The 15204-nt window shown below is 40.1% G+C and overlaps 1 long non-coding RNA gene across 1 annotated transcript; it reads right to left on the bottom strand.

The window, feature by feature from the left end:
• Positions 1-9669: 9669 nt before the first annotated feature.
• On the bottom strand, positions 9670-11955 carry LOC147916699 (uncharacterized). The gene is made up of 3 exons (XR_015552806.1): positions 10997-11955; positions 10767-10874; positions 9670-9945 (listed from the first exon to the last, which is right to left on the bottom strand). It is a non-coding gene; the product is annotated as an uncharacterized LOC147916699 (long non-coding RNA).
• Between the last annotated feature and the right edge of the window lie 3249 nt (positions 11956-15204).

Below are 15204 nucleotides of genomic sequence, written 5' to 3' on the forward strand. Positions count from 1 at the left end.
CCCTGGGCTGCCGCAGCGGAGCATGCGCACTTAACCACCTCTGAGCAGGATTTTGAAGGTTGAGTGGGAATTGATCAGGTGGACCAAGGACGGAAGAGCATTACTGGCAGAGTCAACAGCAGGCTGACTAGGATGAGGAGTAGGGTCCTACAAGTAGCCTAGGTGTGTCTGTGTGTGTTGGGGAGAGAAGTGGCAATAGCTGAGGTTGGAGAGCCAGTCAGGAGTCATTCTACAAGCGGCTTGTGTGTTAGGCATTGAAGTTTGTATATTACCCTATAGGTGAGGGGGAACCATTGAAGATTTTGGAGATGAGGGTAACTTAATGGGACTTTAGGAATATCACTCTGACCGCTGAAAAGAGATGGATTTTAGAATGGCCAAGGAGATCAGTTTGGAGATCCCTCATCATCTCTCACTTAGACTATTGAAAACACCTTCTTTCTTTCTTTCTTTCTTTCTTTCTTTCTTTTTTTCTTTTCCCCCAAAGCCCCAGTAGATAGTTGTATGTCATAGTTGCACAGCCTTCTAGTTGCTGTATGTGGGACGCCGCCTCAGCATGGCTGGAGAAGTGGTGCATCAGTGCACGCCCTGGATCCGAACCCGGGCCACCAGCAGCGGAGCGTGTGCACTTAACTGCTAAGCCACGGGGCCGGCCCATGAAAACACCTTCTAACTGATCTCCTTGGTCCCTTTAATGCATTCTCTACCCAGCATGAAGGTTGAAGAAGAGAGAGCAGATGTAGGAGATCACCAGTAAGTTAAATGACAGGACATGGGATAGATTGGATTTGGGCAGGAAAGGTGAAGAAGGTGGAAAGAATGATGTCTAGGTTTTTAGGCCTGTGGAGTTGGTGACTGGAGGCAACGGCAACTGTCAGAGAGACTCTAAGAGGAAGATCAGGTTTCATGGTGTGGATGGTAAGTAATACTTTCAGAGATGGATAAGTTGAGTACTGAGTTTGAGATGCCTCGTGGGCGTTGTCTTAATCAGTTCAGGCTACTATAACAAAATAGCATAGACCAGGGGGCTCATCAACAACAGAAATTTATTTCTCACATTTTTGGAGACTGGAGGAGTCTGAGATTAGGGTGCCAGCATGGTCAGGTTCTGGTGAGGGCCCTCTTCTGGGTTGCAGATGGTTGACTTCTCATTGTATCTTCACATGGTGGAAAAGAGAGCTAGCTAGCTCCCTGGCATCTTCTTATAAGGGCACTAATCCCATTCATGAGAGCTCCACCTTCATGACCTAATCACCTCCCAAAGGCCCCACCTCCTAACACCATCACATTAGTAGTAGAGTTTCAACACATGAATTTTGTGGGGACACGAACATTCAGTCTATTGTAAGCATCCAGTTGGAGACATGGGGCAGAAGTGGAGATAGGAAAGATGTTCTCTTCATAGAGATGACAGTTAAAACAACAGGAGTGGAGATAATCTCCCAGGAAAGGTGGGTGGAACTGAGGCAGGAGGAGAAAGGATGAAGTCAAGGAAGAGCACATCAAGGGAGTCAGGCAGAGGAAGAGGATGTGGCAAAAGAGGCTGAGAAGGAAGAGACAGGCTGAGGATAACAAGAAGAAAGGGGGGATCTAGCAGCTAAAGGGAGAAGGAACTTTAAGGAAGAAGTAGTGTCAAGTGTCACAAGAGTCCAGTAAGATGAAGACTGAAAACTACCCTTGGATGTGGCAACTATAAGGTCATTGATAATCTTGGTTAGAGCATTTTCAGTAGAGTCTGCGCAGAATATAGATTTAGTGGGATGATACTAATGTTTTTTGAATGCTTATTATGTACCAGGCATATGCTAAGTGTTTTCTATGAATAATCTAATCTAATCTTCACAGCAATCCTCCAAAGGGAGGCAGGCACAGTTATCTCCTTTTACAGGCAAGGAAATTGATGCTTAAAGAGATCAAGCACTTTGGGTTACTGATAGCAAGAGTCAGTTTGGATGTACACTCAGGTACGTCTGACAACAAAATCCATACTCTTTTTGTTTTGTTTTGTTTATCGTGGTAACATTGGTTTATAACGTTGTATAAATTTCAGGTGTACATCATTATACTTCTATTTCTGCATGGATTACATCATGTTCTCATGTTCACCACCCAAATACTAATGACAATCCATCACCACACACATGTGCCTAATTATCCCTTTCACCCTCCTCCCTCTCCCCTTCCTCTCTGGTAACCACCAATCCAATCTCTGTCTCTATGTGTTTGTTTGTTGTTGTTGTTATCTACTACTTAATGAGTGAGATCATATGGTATTTGACCTTCTCCCTTTGACTTATTTCACTTTGCATAATACCCTCAATGTCCATCCATGTTGTCACAAATGGCTGGATTTCATCATTTCTTATGGCTGAGTAGTATTCCATTGTGTATATATACCACATCTTCTTTATCCATTCATCCCTTGATGGGCACTTAGGTTGCTTCCAAGTCTTGGCTATTGTGAATAACGCTGCAATGCAGGGGTGCATGTATCTTTACGCATTAGTGTTTTCAAGTTCTTTGGATAAATACCCAGCAGTGGAATAACTGGATCGTATAGTAGTTCTATCCTTAATTTTTTGAGGAATCTCCATACTGTTTTCCATAGTGGCTGCACCAGTTTGCACTCCCACCAGCAGTGTATGAGAGTTCCCTTCTCTCCACATCCTCTCCAAAAATCCATACTCTTAATCACTGTTCTTTATCTCATCTTTCAAATGAATGGAAGATGAGGAAGTAGGGACAAACTCTTTTAAGAATTGGCTGAGTAGAGGAGAAAAATGGGGTGATTCTGAGAAGCGAGAATAGTGTCGACAATAGTTTTAAAGCCATGGAAGGCTAGAGCATGTTTTTGTGCTCCGAGTAGTGTGTATAAAAAAATTATAAGAGGACTAAGTACTTATAAGGAAACGATTTCTCTGTATTCCCTGTAGGGAATGTGTTGTATCACAGCACATCGCTTAGTACCTGGCCTTTTACTATGCGTTGAATGAATAATCAACAGATGGCAGCAAGCAGGATGGTTTGAAAGTAGAGGGCCTTTCAGAGACGGTAGAAGGGCAATGGTACAGAGTGGCCAGATAAAATACGGGACACACAGTTAAATTAGAACTTCAGATAAACAAAGAATAACTTTTTAGTATAAATATGTCTCAAATATTGCATTGGGGCATACTTACACACAAAAAAATTTGTTGTTCACCGGAAATTCAAATTTAACTGGGCTTCCTGTATTTTTATTTGCTAAATCTGACAAGCTACCTGAGAGAAGCTGTGGGATGCTACAAGAATGCTGCCCAGCCTCCAGGCCTTGTGCACAACAGGGCATGAAAGAATGAGTGGTCTTCTTGCAAGGGGCCAGGGAGAGAGCAAGTGCCTGGGGCAGGCCAGGTCTCGGTCCAGGAAGGAGAGGATGGTTGTTTCCTGAACTAGATTAAAGCAGCTGTAACCTAAATGGTTGGGAGCACAGCTTTCAGGGTCAGACAGACTTCTATTTGAATCCTGGATCTGTTGCTTAATAGCTATCTGATTTGGGTCAAGTTGCTTTATATTTCTGTGACTTGATTTTCTCACATAGGAAATGTATATTATAATAATAGTACCTATGTCCAGAGTTATCGTGAGGACAAAAGGAGATAATGTATTTGTGTAAAGCTTATGCCAGGGTCTGACCTATCATAAGCTATTTAATAAATGTATTTACTAATTCAAAAATATTTATTGAGGGTCTCCTATGTGTCCAATTCTGAGGTATGTTCTGGGGATATAGTAATAAAACAGTAATCAGGTAATTATAATATTGTGTGATAAGCACTACTACAGAGGAAGTATAAAGAGTACCCAAGGTGAGCCAGCAGGAGGGGCACAGAACTGTCATGGCTTCCCAAAGGAAACTGTGCTCAACTGAGACCTGCAGAGTGAGTCAGAATTAGCCAGATGAATGGGAGGGGGAGAATGAGAATAGCAACACAAAAAGCCCTGAGGTGAGATGGAGTTTGGTAAATTTGAAGTAAAACTAGTTCAGGTTGGCTGGAGAACAGTTATGGGGAAAGATGAGGCTGAAGAGAGGTGAGCAGGTGCCAGATCATGAAGGCTGTGGTGGGTGAGTTAAGGAGTTTGTACTTTACCCTATGGCAATGGAAAGTCACTAATGCAGGCAGTCAAAAGCTCAGATGCCTTCAGGGGCAAGGCAAGTAACCTAAATGAATGTAATACAAGAGGGAGTGGTGGCCCTGCAAAGACTGCAAGAGTACACACTCTCTTGAAAGCATTCAAATTCAAATTTTAAAACCAGGACCCTGGGAGAAGGGTTTTAAGCAGTAGAGCGTCAGGATCACATTTGTATTTTAGAAAAACAAATTAGAATGCACAGAATAGAGCTAGACTAGGGGCAGGAAGACCAGAAGGTAATCTAGGTGAGAAATGAAGGTTTGAGCTAGGATCAAGTGTGGAGAGAAGTGGCCGATTCTAGAGATATTAAGGAGGAAGTATCAATAGGCCTTGGAGATAAATTTGATGTGAGGCTAAGGAAGAAGTCAAGATTTCCTTATAATTGTTGTTATCGTTGTCATTGCAATGAGGATTCTACAGGACACAGTGAAAGAGATGGCTAAGAGGTTAATGATAAGAGGAGCCAAATAGAAGGAAACACAAAGTAAAAGGATGAGGGATTAAAAGAATACGTGACTCAAAAGAATTGCATTTGGGTCCTTGACCCTGGATGCTGAGAGCCATGGAGGCAAATTAAAAACCTGAAAGTTCAAATTGGAGTTCTAGTAAGAGATATCAGATTAAATACACATTTAATTCTACTCCCTTTCAAAACTCCACTAAAATGACCAAAAAGAGACTTTTCAGAAACATTTAAAGACAAAGAGAACAGGAGAGGGGAATGAATGGTAACCCAGTTTGCAGAACCAGGAAATCTCCATCCTACGCTGACAGAGAGAAAGCCAAGAAGCAACTTGATTTTCACCATGGAACTTCCACAGGCTCAGGAACTGATGGCACAGGTACCTCTGGAAGTCATGGTGAGAAGGGACTACAAAAAGGAGATTGGTTGAAAGTCTGCTTAATATGCAGTTAGATGCCCAGACCCCCTCACTGGCTCCAAGCAGCTGGGCAACTGCTCCTCCCGCTTCCCTCATTCCAGCAGAAAACTGGAGGTCTAGTTTCTGGAGAAGGTAAAACAGATGAAGTACCTAAAGATACTGCTGTTGGATGTTCTTCGATGAAATAGCCCAGCCAGATCAGTAAAGTGCCCAAACGATAAGCAAACACCCCACTCCATGCAGTCACCCACACACAGACAACAAGCAATCACTAGGAATCTGAAGAAATCCTCTTATATGAAGGAGACATGAAAACAAAAAGAAAAAGGCTATTTAAAGAAAGACTAGGTAGAAACCTACTTGCTGTCTTCCTTCCTCCTTTCCCTTCCTCTTGCCTAATTTAGTCCCAAAGCCGTAAAGTGGATATGGAGCAAGGTAGGTCTCTATGTAGGGGTGGGTGGGGGTTATCAGAGCAGGGTGAGCAGGACTTCTGTGGGGTGGGGGTAGGGGTTAGTGACACTGGCAGCCAGGTGTGGAGGGTTGGAGACTAAGGAGGGTGACTAGGAATCCACACAGCTATTGAGCCCAAATGGAGTAAAGAGGGCATGTGCTGAGGGAGTGGGGCTGGTAACAGGAGCCGCCTGGCAAGGTATTCTAGTCCAGATGAGTCAAAGGGGCCATCGAGCACTGAGGGGTGTGTGGCAATAGCCCTAAGCTTGGTGTCAGAAGCTGAGCAGGGCAAGGAGGGTGTTGGTCCAGAGGAGACAGAGGCAGCCATAGCTTGGGAGGTAAGACTATGAGCAGAGTAAGGAGTCATCCCTACAGCCAACGTGGTATATTGGAGCCCAATGGAGGGAAGATAGCATCTGTGTGGGGTGGGGGCCAGTATGTGACAGTGGCTCCAAACAGGTCACGGGTGCCTAAGCAGAATGAGAAAAGCGACTGGGGTGAAGGGGAGGCAAGTGTCTGCAAGTGGGGTTTTGGAGCTTAATGAGGTGAGGCAGTCATCAGTGTCAGGCCAGGTTGAGGCAGCAAAAGCAGGAGATTGGTAAAATACAGGGGGATTGATCAAATAAATACATATATTGAGGGCAATGGGAGCCAGGTTTCTCACTGAACAAGAAGGAATTTGCAAACGTGGAAAGGGGGGAAATTGTGGTGTTGGGTAGATAAAGAAATAAATATAGATGTAAATGTGTGTGTATGTACGTACAAATGTATCCACATACACATATTACCTAGATTTCTTCATCGAGAAAGCTTGGAAACAACAACACTCCAATATCAATTAACATCCCTAGTGCCCACATCTTGGTCTCTAAATATCATTCTCCTCTAAAAGAAACCAGGGATCCTTAGAGAAATAATTGGTTCCAGGGCTGAGATATGGAAAGTACAAGATAAACCTGGACCATTTTTCTCTGCCAGAAAGTAAAGAAGTGCTTAAAGAAAGATGAAGACATGTCAAAAGGATGTAGAAGGGCCTTGAATAGGGCTCCCACTAATCAAATCTGAGCATCAAAATAATGAGAGTCATTGAATAAAATAGGAATCTATATGTCCACACTGATATAAATAAATGAATAAATAAATGAAGAGAAGAGAAAATTCTTCCTTACAGTAGAATGACAACTAATAAATTTAGAAGGAAAAATGAATTGGAAAATCACCATTTGGCAATCATCATAGTAATAATTCATTCAGCCAAAAAAACTAAAATTAGTGAGTAAAAGTTTGATAAGGAACAGGATACATACATAGTCTCAAAGTATCTCCCCACAAAATACTTACTAATTACAAAAGGCAAAAGAATGACTTCACAATAGAGAAACCCAGCAGACACCACCTTAATCAAGCAATCAAAGTTAACATTCTCAATAACGGGACAAATTGAAATCAGGTACCACCCAACAGGAGGCAACAGAAAGAACACAGCATCACTTCTGTGCTATTCCTGCCAAAAAATGCTTAACCTGAATTCAATCATGAGGAAACTCAAACTAAGGGACATTCTTCAAAATAACTGGCCTGTAAAAAATTGTCAAGGTCATGAAAGTCAAAAAAACACTGAGAAATCATTGTTCCAGATTGAAAGAGACCAAAGAGACATGACAATAAGTGCAACCTATGGTCCCGAATTGGATCCCTAAATTATAAAGTACAGTATCGGGACAATTGGAGAAATTTGATTGGGATCTGTGGATTAGATGGAAGTCATGTATCAGTATTAATTTGTTGATTTTAATGATTTTGTTAAGTAAAAGAATGTCCCCATTTGAGGAAATACACACCAGTATTGGGGATGATGGGTATCATGTTGGCAATTTACTCTCAATGATTCAGGAAAAGATTTCTTTAAACTATTCTTGCAATTTTTTTGAAATTTAAACTTCTTTCATAATAAAAAGAAAAATTAAATTAAAAATCTATCACTAATATCCTCAGAGAAATAAGAGAAGCTATCAAATTAATGAAACAAGGACAGCACACTATAAAAAGATACATTCTTAAATGTTCATAAACAAATAATTGCAAAATAAAAATATGACAGCAGAAATTTAAAAAAAATATTCAACAGAAAGTTTGCAGGATAAAGTTGAGGAAATCTTACAGAGTAAAAGACAAAGATAGAAAAGAAAGGAGAGGGGCCGGCTCTGTGGCTTGGCGGTTAAGTGCGCGCGCTCTGATGCTGGCGGCCCGGGTTCGGATCCCGGGAGCGCCCGGAGGCACCACTTCTCCGTCCAACGCGAGGCCGAGTCCCGCGTACAGCAACTAGAAGGATGTGAACCTATGACATACAACTGTCTACTGGGGCTTTGGGGGGAAAAAGCTGAATAAATAAAATCTTTAAAAAAAAAAAAAAAAAAAGAAAAGAAAGGAGAAAACAGAAAGAAAAACAAAATAAGCCCCAAGATGATTAGATTAGACCGGGAGATTCAGCATCTAAATAGGTACTCAAGAGAAAGAGAACAGAGAAATGAGAGATGAGGAAATCACCAAATGAGTAATTAAAGAACATCCCAGAATTGAAGGACAGAAGTTTCCAGATTGAAATGTCGCATCTAGTGCCAGCACAGTGAATGAAAACACACCCACAACAAGGCACATCATCAAGATACATCAGAAAATTAGCGATAAAGAGAAAAAGAGGCCCCCAAAAGGAATAAACAAAGGGCTTAGGAATCAAAATGACTTCCAAGCTATTAGCAGTCACACTGGAAGCTGGAAGACAATGAAGGGACACCTTGGAGATTCTGAGGGAAAATTATTTACACCTAGAATCCCAAGTATAGCCAAACTATCAATGAAGTATGAAAGCAAAGACATTTTCAAGCATACAAGATCTCCAAAAATTTATTTCCCAACTATACTTTATTCAGGAAGCTACTGAGAGATATACTTCACCAAAACGAAGAAGTAAACCAAGGAGGAAAATGTGGGATGAGAAGATGCAACAGGGAAAAAGGCCAAGGGAATCTCAGGATCATGGTGAAAGGAGATCCTGGGAAGATAGCTGTGCACCAGGGGTCATAGCAACCAGTCCAGATGGGAGCGGGTCAGATGGCTCCTGGAGAGATGGTTCCAAAATGAAAACACTAGAAAACCCAAAGCACTTAATGTATTGAGTGAGGATTTCATAGTTGGGCGAGAGTTGGGGCTGAATTAATAAGTACGTAGAAAACTAAGCATTAAAACAAACAAACAAAAAGAATCATTATTAACATCGGGGAAGCAAAAAGTTTTGCAAGAAAGGAAAAGTAATCATAGTATACTATATGACTTACTTGTGAAGAGCATTTACACAGCCTTAATGACATAATAACCTTAATAAGACTAGATAACCAAAATTATGATAAAATTATATTGAGGCCTGGGGGCTGGGACATAAAAATGTGTGGTGGTGGCGGTGGCGGTGGTGTGTAGGAAGGAGAGATAAATCTTCATCTCCCGTAATCGGGAAGCCAATAGATAATATCTAAAACAGAAAACTCAGTAAGTAGTAATTAACTACGTTATCCAAGATATGCTAAAAAATGCAAAGGAATCAGTTAAAAGAGTAGAAAGTGAAGCAGGAAAGTGAGGTGCAGAGAGCAAGAGACTACTATTTTTGCTTTTTGTAATAAGTCTTGTAGACTCTTCAAACATAGAAGGAAAACCGAAAAAAGAAAAAGAAAGATAGAAAGAAAAATTTTACCCGTTGGGAAAAATGTTCACATTCAAACTCTGTTGAAAACTTGTTTTGAGGGTCTTTGTTTTAGAAAATCTGTCCCCCAGGCTGTCCTGGGGCCCCTACTGGCTGTAATCTTTCACTGAGTGTTGAAAGTTTCCGGCATGCTATGGGGTGAAGAGGATGCAGGCTGGCCCCAGCAAATCTGTTCCCCAAGTGTTCACAAAGCATTGAGTATTTAGACCCCATGATGTCTTACCTGTCGACCCTTTCTCAGAGCACAATTTCTCTTGTTTTATGAGCAATTTTAACACATTTGGTTATTTGAAAAGCAATGTAGTATAGTTCTAGATTAAGAAATGTGAGACCTGGGTTGAAGTTCTTTTTCTATTTACAACGGAGGGTATTCAGTCATTACTTTCTCAATCTGTAAAACCAATAATAATATCCCTGTTATCGCAAAGATGTGAAGTTTGTATTTGTCAGAACTCTTTTGGTTACAAATGACAGAAACACAACTCAAACTCGATTAAGCACAATAAAAATATAAACAAAAAAATTGATGTTTGTGGTGGGGTGAGTGCAGGAGCTCATTCAAGCTGAAAGGTCCAGGATTCAGATATTCAAATGATGTTGTCAGGTGTGTCTCCATTTCTCAGCTGTTTTCCTGTATGTTAGACTCTTTTCCTGTGGCAGTAGGATGGACTTGGGCAGCTCCAGGTTTATCTGTTTTTATAGCATTAAGATAAACTGCAGAAGAACTGCTTTCCTGATCACTCTGACAAAAATCCTAGGATACATTCTGATAGGCCCAGCTTGGGTCATGTGCCCATCCCTGAACCAGTCTTTGGTAAGGGAGATGGGATATTCTGATTGGTCAGCCCAGGCCCTAGGACTATGACTGACAGACAAAGATGTCACCTGTAAAGGTCAGATGAGCACTTTATAACTGGTGAAGTGTGGTGCAAATGTAAGTAACAATTATCATCTGCCCCTAGTAGATTAGAAACTGTATTAGAAGGGAAGAGGGTCTGTAATAAGTAAGCTCTACCCTAAGAGCAAAGAGGAGTAGGAACTGATAAAGGGAAAAGTGATGAGAAAAACTATAAAAATCCTAGATAAAAACTTTAGAAGTGCGGCATTCTGCGATTTTTGGTGTGTAGACAAGTAGTTTTACAAATTTTATTACATCCTATTGTTATCAATTTAGAAAAATTTTAAAAAATTAGTGCTTGCCTATGTGTTTAACTTGTCTACCCAGAATGATGTTTCTCAAAGTTCCCAGACAGCTGGTAATTTAACATGGACTCTGTCCTAGTGGAAAGTTAATCTAACAGGGCAGATGGTGTAGATTTATTACAAGAAAGTGTATAATGAGAACTAAATTAGTCGTTTATATGATAAGATCTACATAATTAAGTTTTCAGTTCCACTCTCAAAGACAGAATAATGAACTGGGTGGGTCTGTTGAAGTAGAGCAATACTCATGTTTTCATGTTAAGCTTGCTTGGCCAGAACTTGCTACCCTAAAAATATACTCACTCTACCTTCATATAGGATGTAAACACATCTCTCACTGTAGATCTGTGTTTAATCTTCTGAATTCTCTTTTGCAGTTTCCTCATTAACAGGGCGTGTGTTGGTGAAACTTGCTCCTGGCAACACAAACACAAACAGGTACTTAACACATGGATTTTTGTGCTGATAGTGCTTATTACAGAAGACGAAATGTTTCACCCATTTCCCATCTCACAAACAGCACTGACATTAGATCTACCTGTTACTTCAGGACATTCCAGGGGCTTCTGTTCAGAGAGTCAGTCTCCTCCTCAGCTGATCTGTGTTGCACCCCGTTAAGAATGTCACCACACTTCATGCAGTGTGTGTGAAAACACCTTGTCCCAAGTTATGACTATATTAGGAAGAAGACAGAGAAGGAGGAGAAAGAAAGAGAAAGAATGGTTAATACATAGTTCATGTATGAACTTTCCAGGATTTGATTGTTCCCCCTAATCCATTTCCTTTGTATTTGAGTTGTAAGGTAACCTAATTCTTAATTTTACCTAGGTCACTCATTGTTTTGGATCACTATTTTCTACCAATTTGTATACATCTCACTACTTCCTTGAAGGTCTGTGCTGTTTATATTCCTACTCATAAAAATTAATTACTATTTCCTTATACAGCTATTTAATAGGAAACAAAATGTCAATAATTCTAATTATTGACAAGGTAGTCCTAATTCTAATGATCAATCAATATAGTTCCATTAAAAAAATGGAGTCTTTGCAAGAGTTACTCCCACTGGTGGAAGGTTAGTTTGCACACAGGATTTATAAGTTGCAAGGCAAATACCCAAAGCTATCCACACACTCAAGTGTGCTACCACACCAGGAGAGGGAGACTGGTGAGAAAATTGGGAGTGAAGGGAGTAGGTAAGCTAAGTGGAAAAAAGCAAAGATTGATTAAGGTGTAGTGGGGAGTTGCCATGAGAGAGAAAGCAGAGGGGCAGAGCTCAGGGTGAAATTCATCAGTCCAATTAGAGGAAACTAGTTGTATGTGTTTATGTTTCCATGGCAACCAAAGTACCTTAGAAACAGGAAATAGGCCAGGTGGCGAAATAAAGAGAAGTGCAAATCCCCAAATTACAACATCCTTAACTGGGCCTTAGGAGAGCCGGTTGCAGAGTTTCTTTGAATTAGCTTTATAGAAATCACTTGTTTTTAGATTTAATACTTTAAATCTTTTTTTTTTCCCCTGCAAAACATACATTTGTTTGGGAGAAGTTGAGAACTATCTCTGAAGGAAGGTGCCTCTACAGTGACTCCATTTCCACCCAGTCTTGGAATACTAGAAAATAGATATAACTCAAAATGGAGATACCCGGAACACCCTTCTTCATCTTTTTTACTTCCATCTTGTAACAGGTCAGGATCTACCTCCTCTAACAAGTGTATCCAGACCAGAGAAAAGTTGGTCATAGCCATGTTACTGCTGACATGTTAATATGAATACACCCTTATCAACTCAGGATTAAACTGTAATCTCCTAATAACCAACCATATATTTTCACTGGGCCTGCACCCTTTCTGTGTCATCCCTCCTTCACACTGCCACTGGAGTTATCTTATACAAGCTCTTAAACAGCACTCTTTCACCTGCCAAATAAGGGACCAAACTCTTTAAATGCATCCAGAACCCTCCTCAATCTACCTTTATGTTCTCATCTGCCATTATATTCTTCATCCTTCTTCTCCATCTACTTATCCTCAAAGCCTCAGCTCAAAGCCACCACCTCCATGAGGTCTTCCGTTTAGTTGTTTGTGTGCCTGTTTCCCTCATTAGAATGGAAGTTCCATGAAGGCTGCTTCCTGTGTGACCCAATTTTTAAACCTATCCCTCTTCCATCTTTTCCCTGTTTCTATCATTCATTCAATGAATATTTATTGATTGCTTACTCTATGCCAGGCAAAGAAGGTAAATGAGTAATTCTCTTGTTAGAATAATAATAATGACAATAATTAAAAAGAGAATAATGGTTGATGTTTATTGAGTACTTACTATGTATCACATGCTGTGAGAAGTATTTTACATTTTTAAAACATTTTCTTTTGAAATAATTATAGACTCACAGAAAGCTGAAACAATAGGACATAGAGTCCTGTTTGCCCTTCACCCAGCTTCCCCTTAGTGACATCTTATGTAATTATAGTACAATACGAAAACCAGGAAACTGACGTGGAACAATACTTTTAACTAGACTACAGACCTTATTCAGTTTTTGCCATTTTTTCTATGCATTCATTTTTGTGTGTGTAGTTCTATGCAATTGTAAACCATGTATAGATTTGTGGAACCACTGCCACATCAAGATAAAGAACTGTTCTGGGCTGGCCCCGTGGCTTAGCAGTTAATTGCGCGTGCTCTGCTACTGGCGGCCTGGGTTCGGATCCCGGGCGCGCACCGACGCACTGCTTCTCCGGCCATGCTGAGGCCGCGTCCCACATACAGCAACTAGAAGGACGTGCAGCTATAACACACAACTATCTACTGGGGCTTTGGGGGAAAAATAAATTAAAAAAAAAAATTAAAAAAAAAAAAGATAAAAAACTGTTCTGTCACCACAACAGAATTCCTTTGTGCTATCCCTTTACATTTGTGAGCAACGCACACTCACACACACGTGCACACATAGTTCCTGTCCCCTAACAACCACTGATTACTTCTCCATTGCTACAGTTTTGTCATTTCAAGAATGTCATATAAATGGAATCATCAGTGATTGACTTTTTTCGCATTTTATGTTTAAATTCATGGTCCATTTTGAATTAAGCTTTGTGTAAGATGTGAGGTTTAGGTCAAGGTACTTTTTTTTTCTTTTGCCTATGGCTGTCTGATTTCTCTAGTACCATTTATTGAAAAGACTACCATTCCTCTGTTGAATTGCTTTTTTTCCTTTGTGAAAATTCAGTTGGGTATATTTGGGTGAGTCTATTCCTGGGTTCTGTGGTGTGATCCATTGATCTATGTGTCTATCAGTTCTTATTGTCCTTTTTTTTTTTTTTTTTGCTAAATGGATTCACAAAAATTTATTTCCCATAGATTAAAATACTGACATTATTGTATTTTATTTCTCATTTATTTTATAATCTATTTCTGGATTTTTATTTTGTTTCACAGAACTTTTCATTTGCATTTATGCTAATAACACATTAATTTGTTTTTAGGGATCTTATGGTATGTTGTGATATTTGGTAAGGCAAGTGCTCACTCAACTGTTTCCTTTTTTGTGTGTGTGTGTGAGGAAGATTAGCCCTGAGCTAACATCCGTTGCCAATCCTCCTCTTTTTGCTGAGGAAGATTGGCCCTGGGCTAACATCCGTGCCCATCTTCCTCTGCTTTATATGGGACACCACCACAGCATGGCTTTGATAAGCAGTGCATAGGTCTGTGCCTGGGATCCAAACCTACGAACCCTGGGCTGCTGAAGTGGAGCAAGCGAACTTAACCACTATGCCACCAGGCTGACCCCGCTGTTTCCTTTTTAAAAATATCTTGTCTAATCTCAGACATTTATTTTTTAATATAAAGCGTAAGACCATTTTATCCTGTTCAAATAATCCTATTGGGATTCAAATTGGAATTACATTACTTACTGTCTCGATTACTGTAGCTTCATAGTGAGTCCGTAGGTATATTGTAAGCCTTAACATGAAATAGAGTGGCTCCTCCCACTTTACTCTTCTTTTTCAAAATTATTTTAGCTATTCTAGCTCCTTTGCCTTTTCATATAAATTTTAGAATAAGCTTGTCTACCCTAATAGCCAAAGGAATCCTGAGAAGAAAGGCAAAGCTGGCGTCACAGTCCCTGATTTCAAAATATACTACAAAGCTTTGGTAATCAAAACAGCATGGTACTGGCACAAAAACAGACACACAGATCAATGAAATAGAATCAAGAGCCCAGAAATAAACCCACACATCTATGGACAGCTAATTTTTGACAAGGGAGCCAAGAACATACAATGGAGAAAGGAAAGTCTCTTCAATAAATGGAGTTGGGAAAACTGGACAGCCACAGGCAAAAAAATGAAAGTAGACTATTATCTTACACCATACACAAAAATTAATTCAAAATGGATTAAAGACTTGAAAGACACGAAACTTCTAAAAGAAAACATAGGCAGTATGCTCTTCAACATCGGTCTTAGCAGCATATTTTCAAGTACTGTGACTGGGCAAGGGAAACAATAGAAAAAATAAACAAATGGGACTACATCAGACTAAAAAGCTTTTGCACAGCAAAGGAAACCATCAACAAAATGAAAAGACAACCTAACAACTGGAAGAATATTTGCAAACCATATATCTGACAAGGGGTTAATACCCAAAATTTACAAAGAACTCATACATCTCAACAATGAAAAAAACTAACAACCCAATTAAAAAACGGGCAAAAGATCTGAACAGACACTTTTCCAAAGA

Source organism: Ceratotherium simum, chromosome 7, assembly GCF_057802395.1.
Source record: "Ceratotherium simum simum isolate JZ-2026a chromosome 7, ASM5780239v1, whole genome shotgun sequence".
NCBI classification, from domain to species: Eukaryota; Metazoa; Chordata; class Mammalia; order Perissodactyla; family Rhinocerotidae; genus Ceratotherium; species Ceratotherium simum.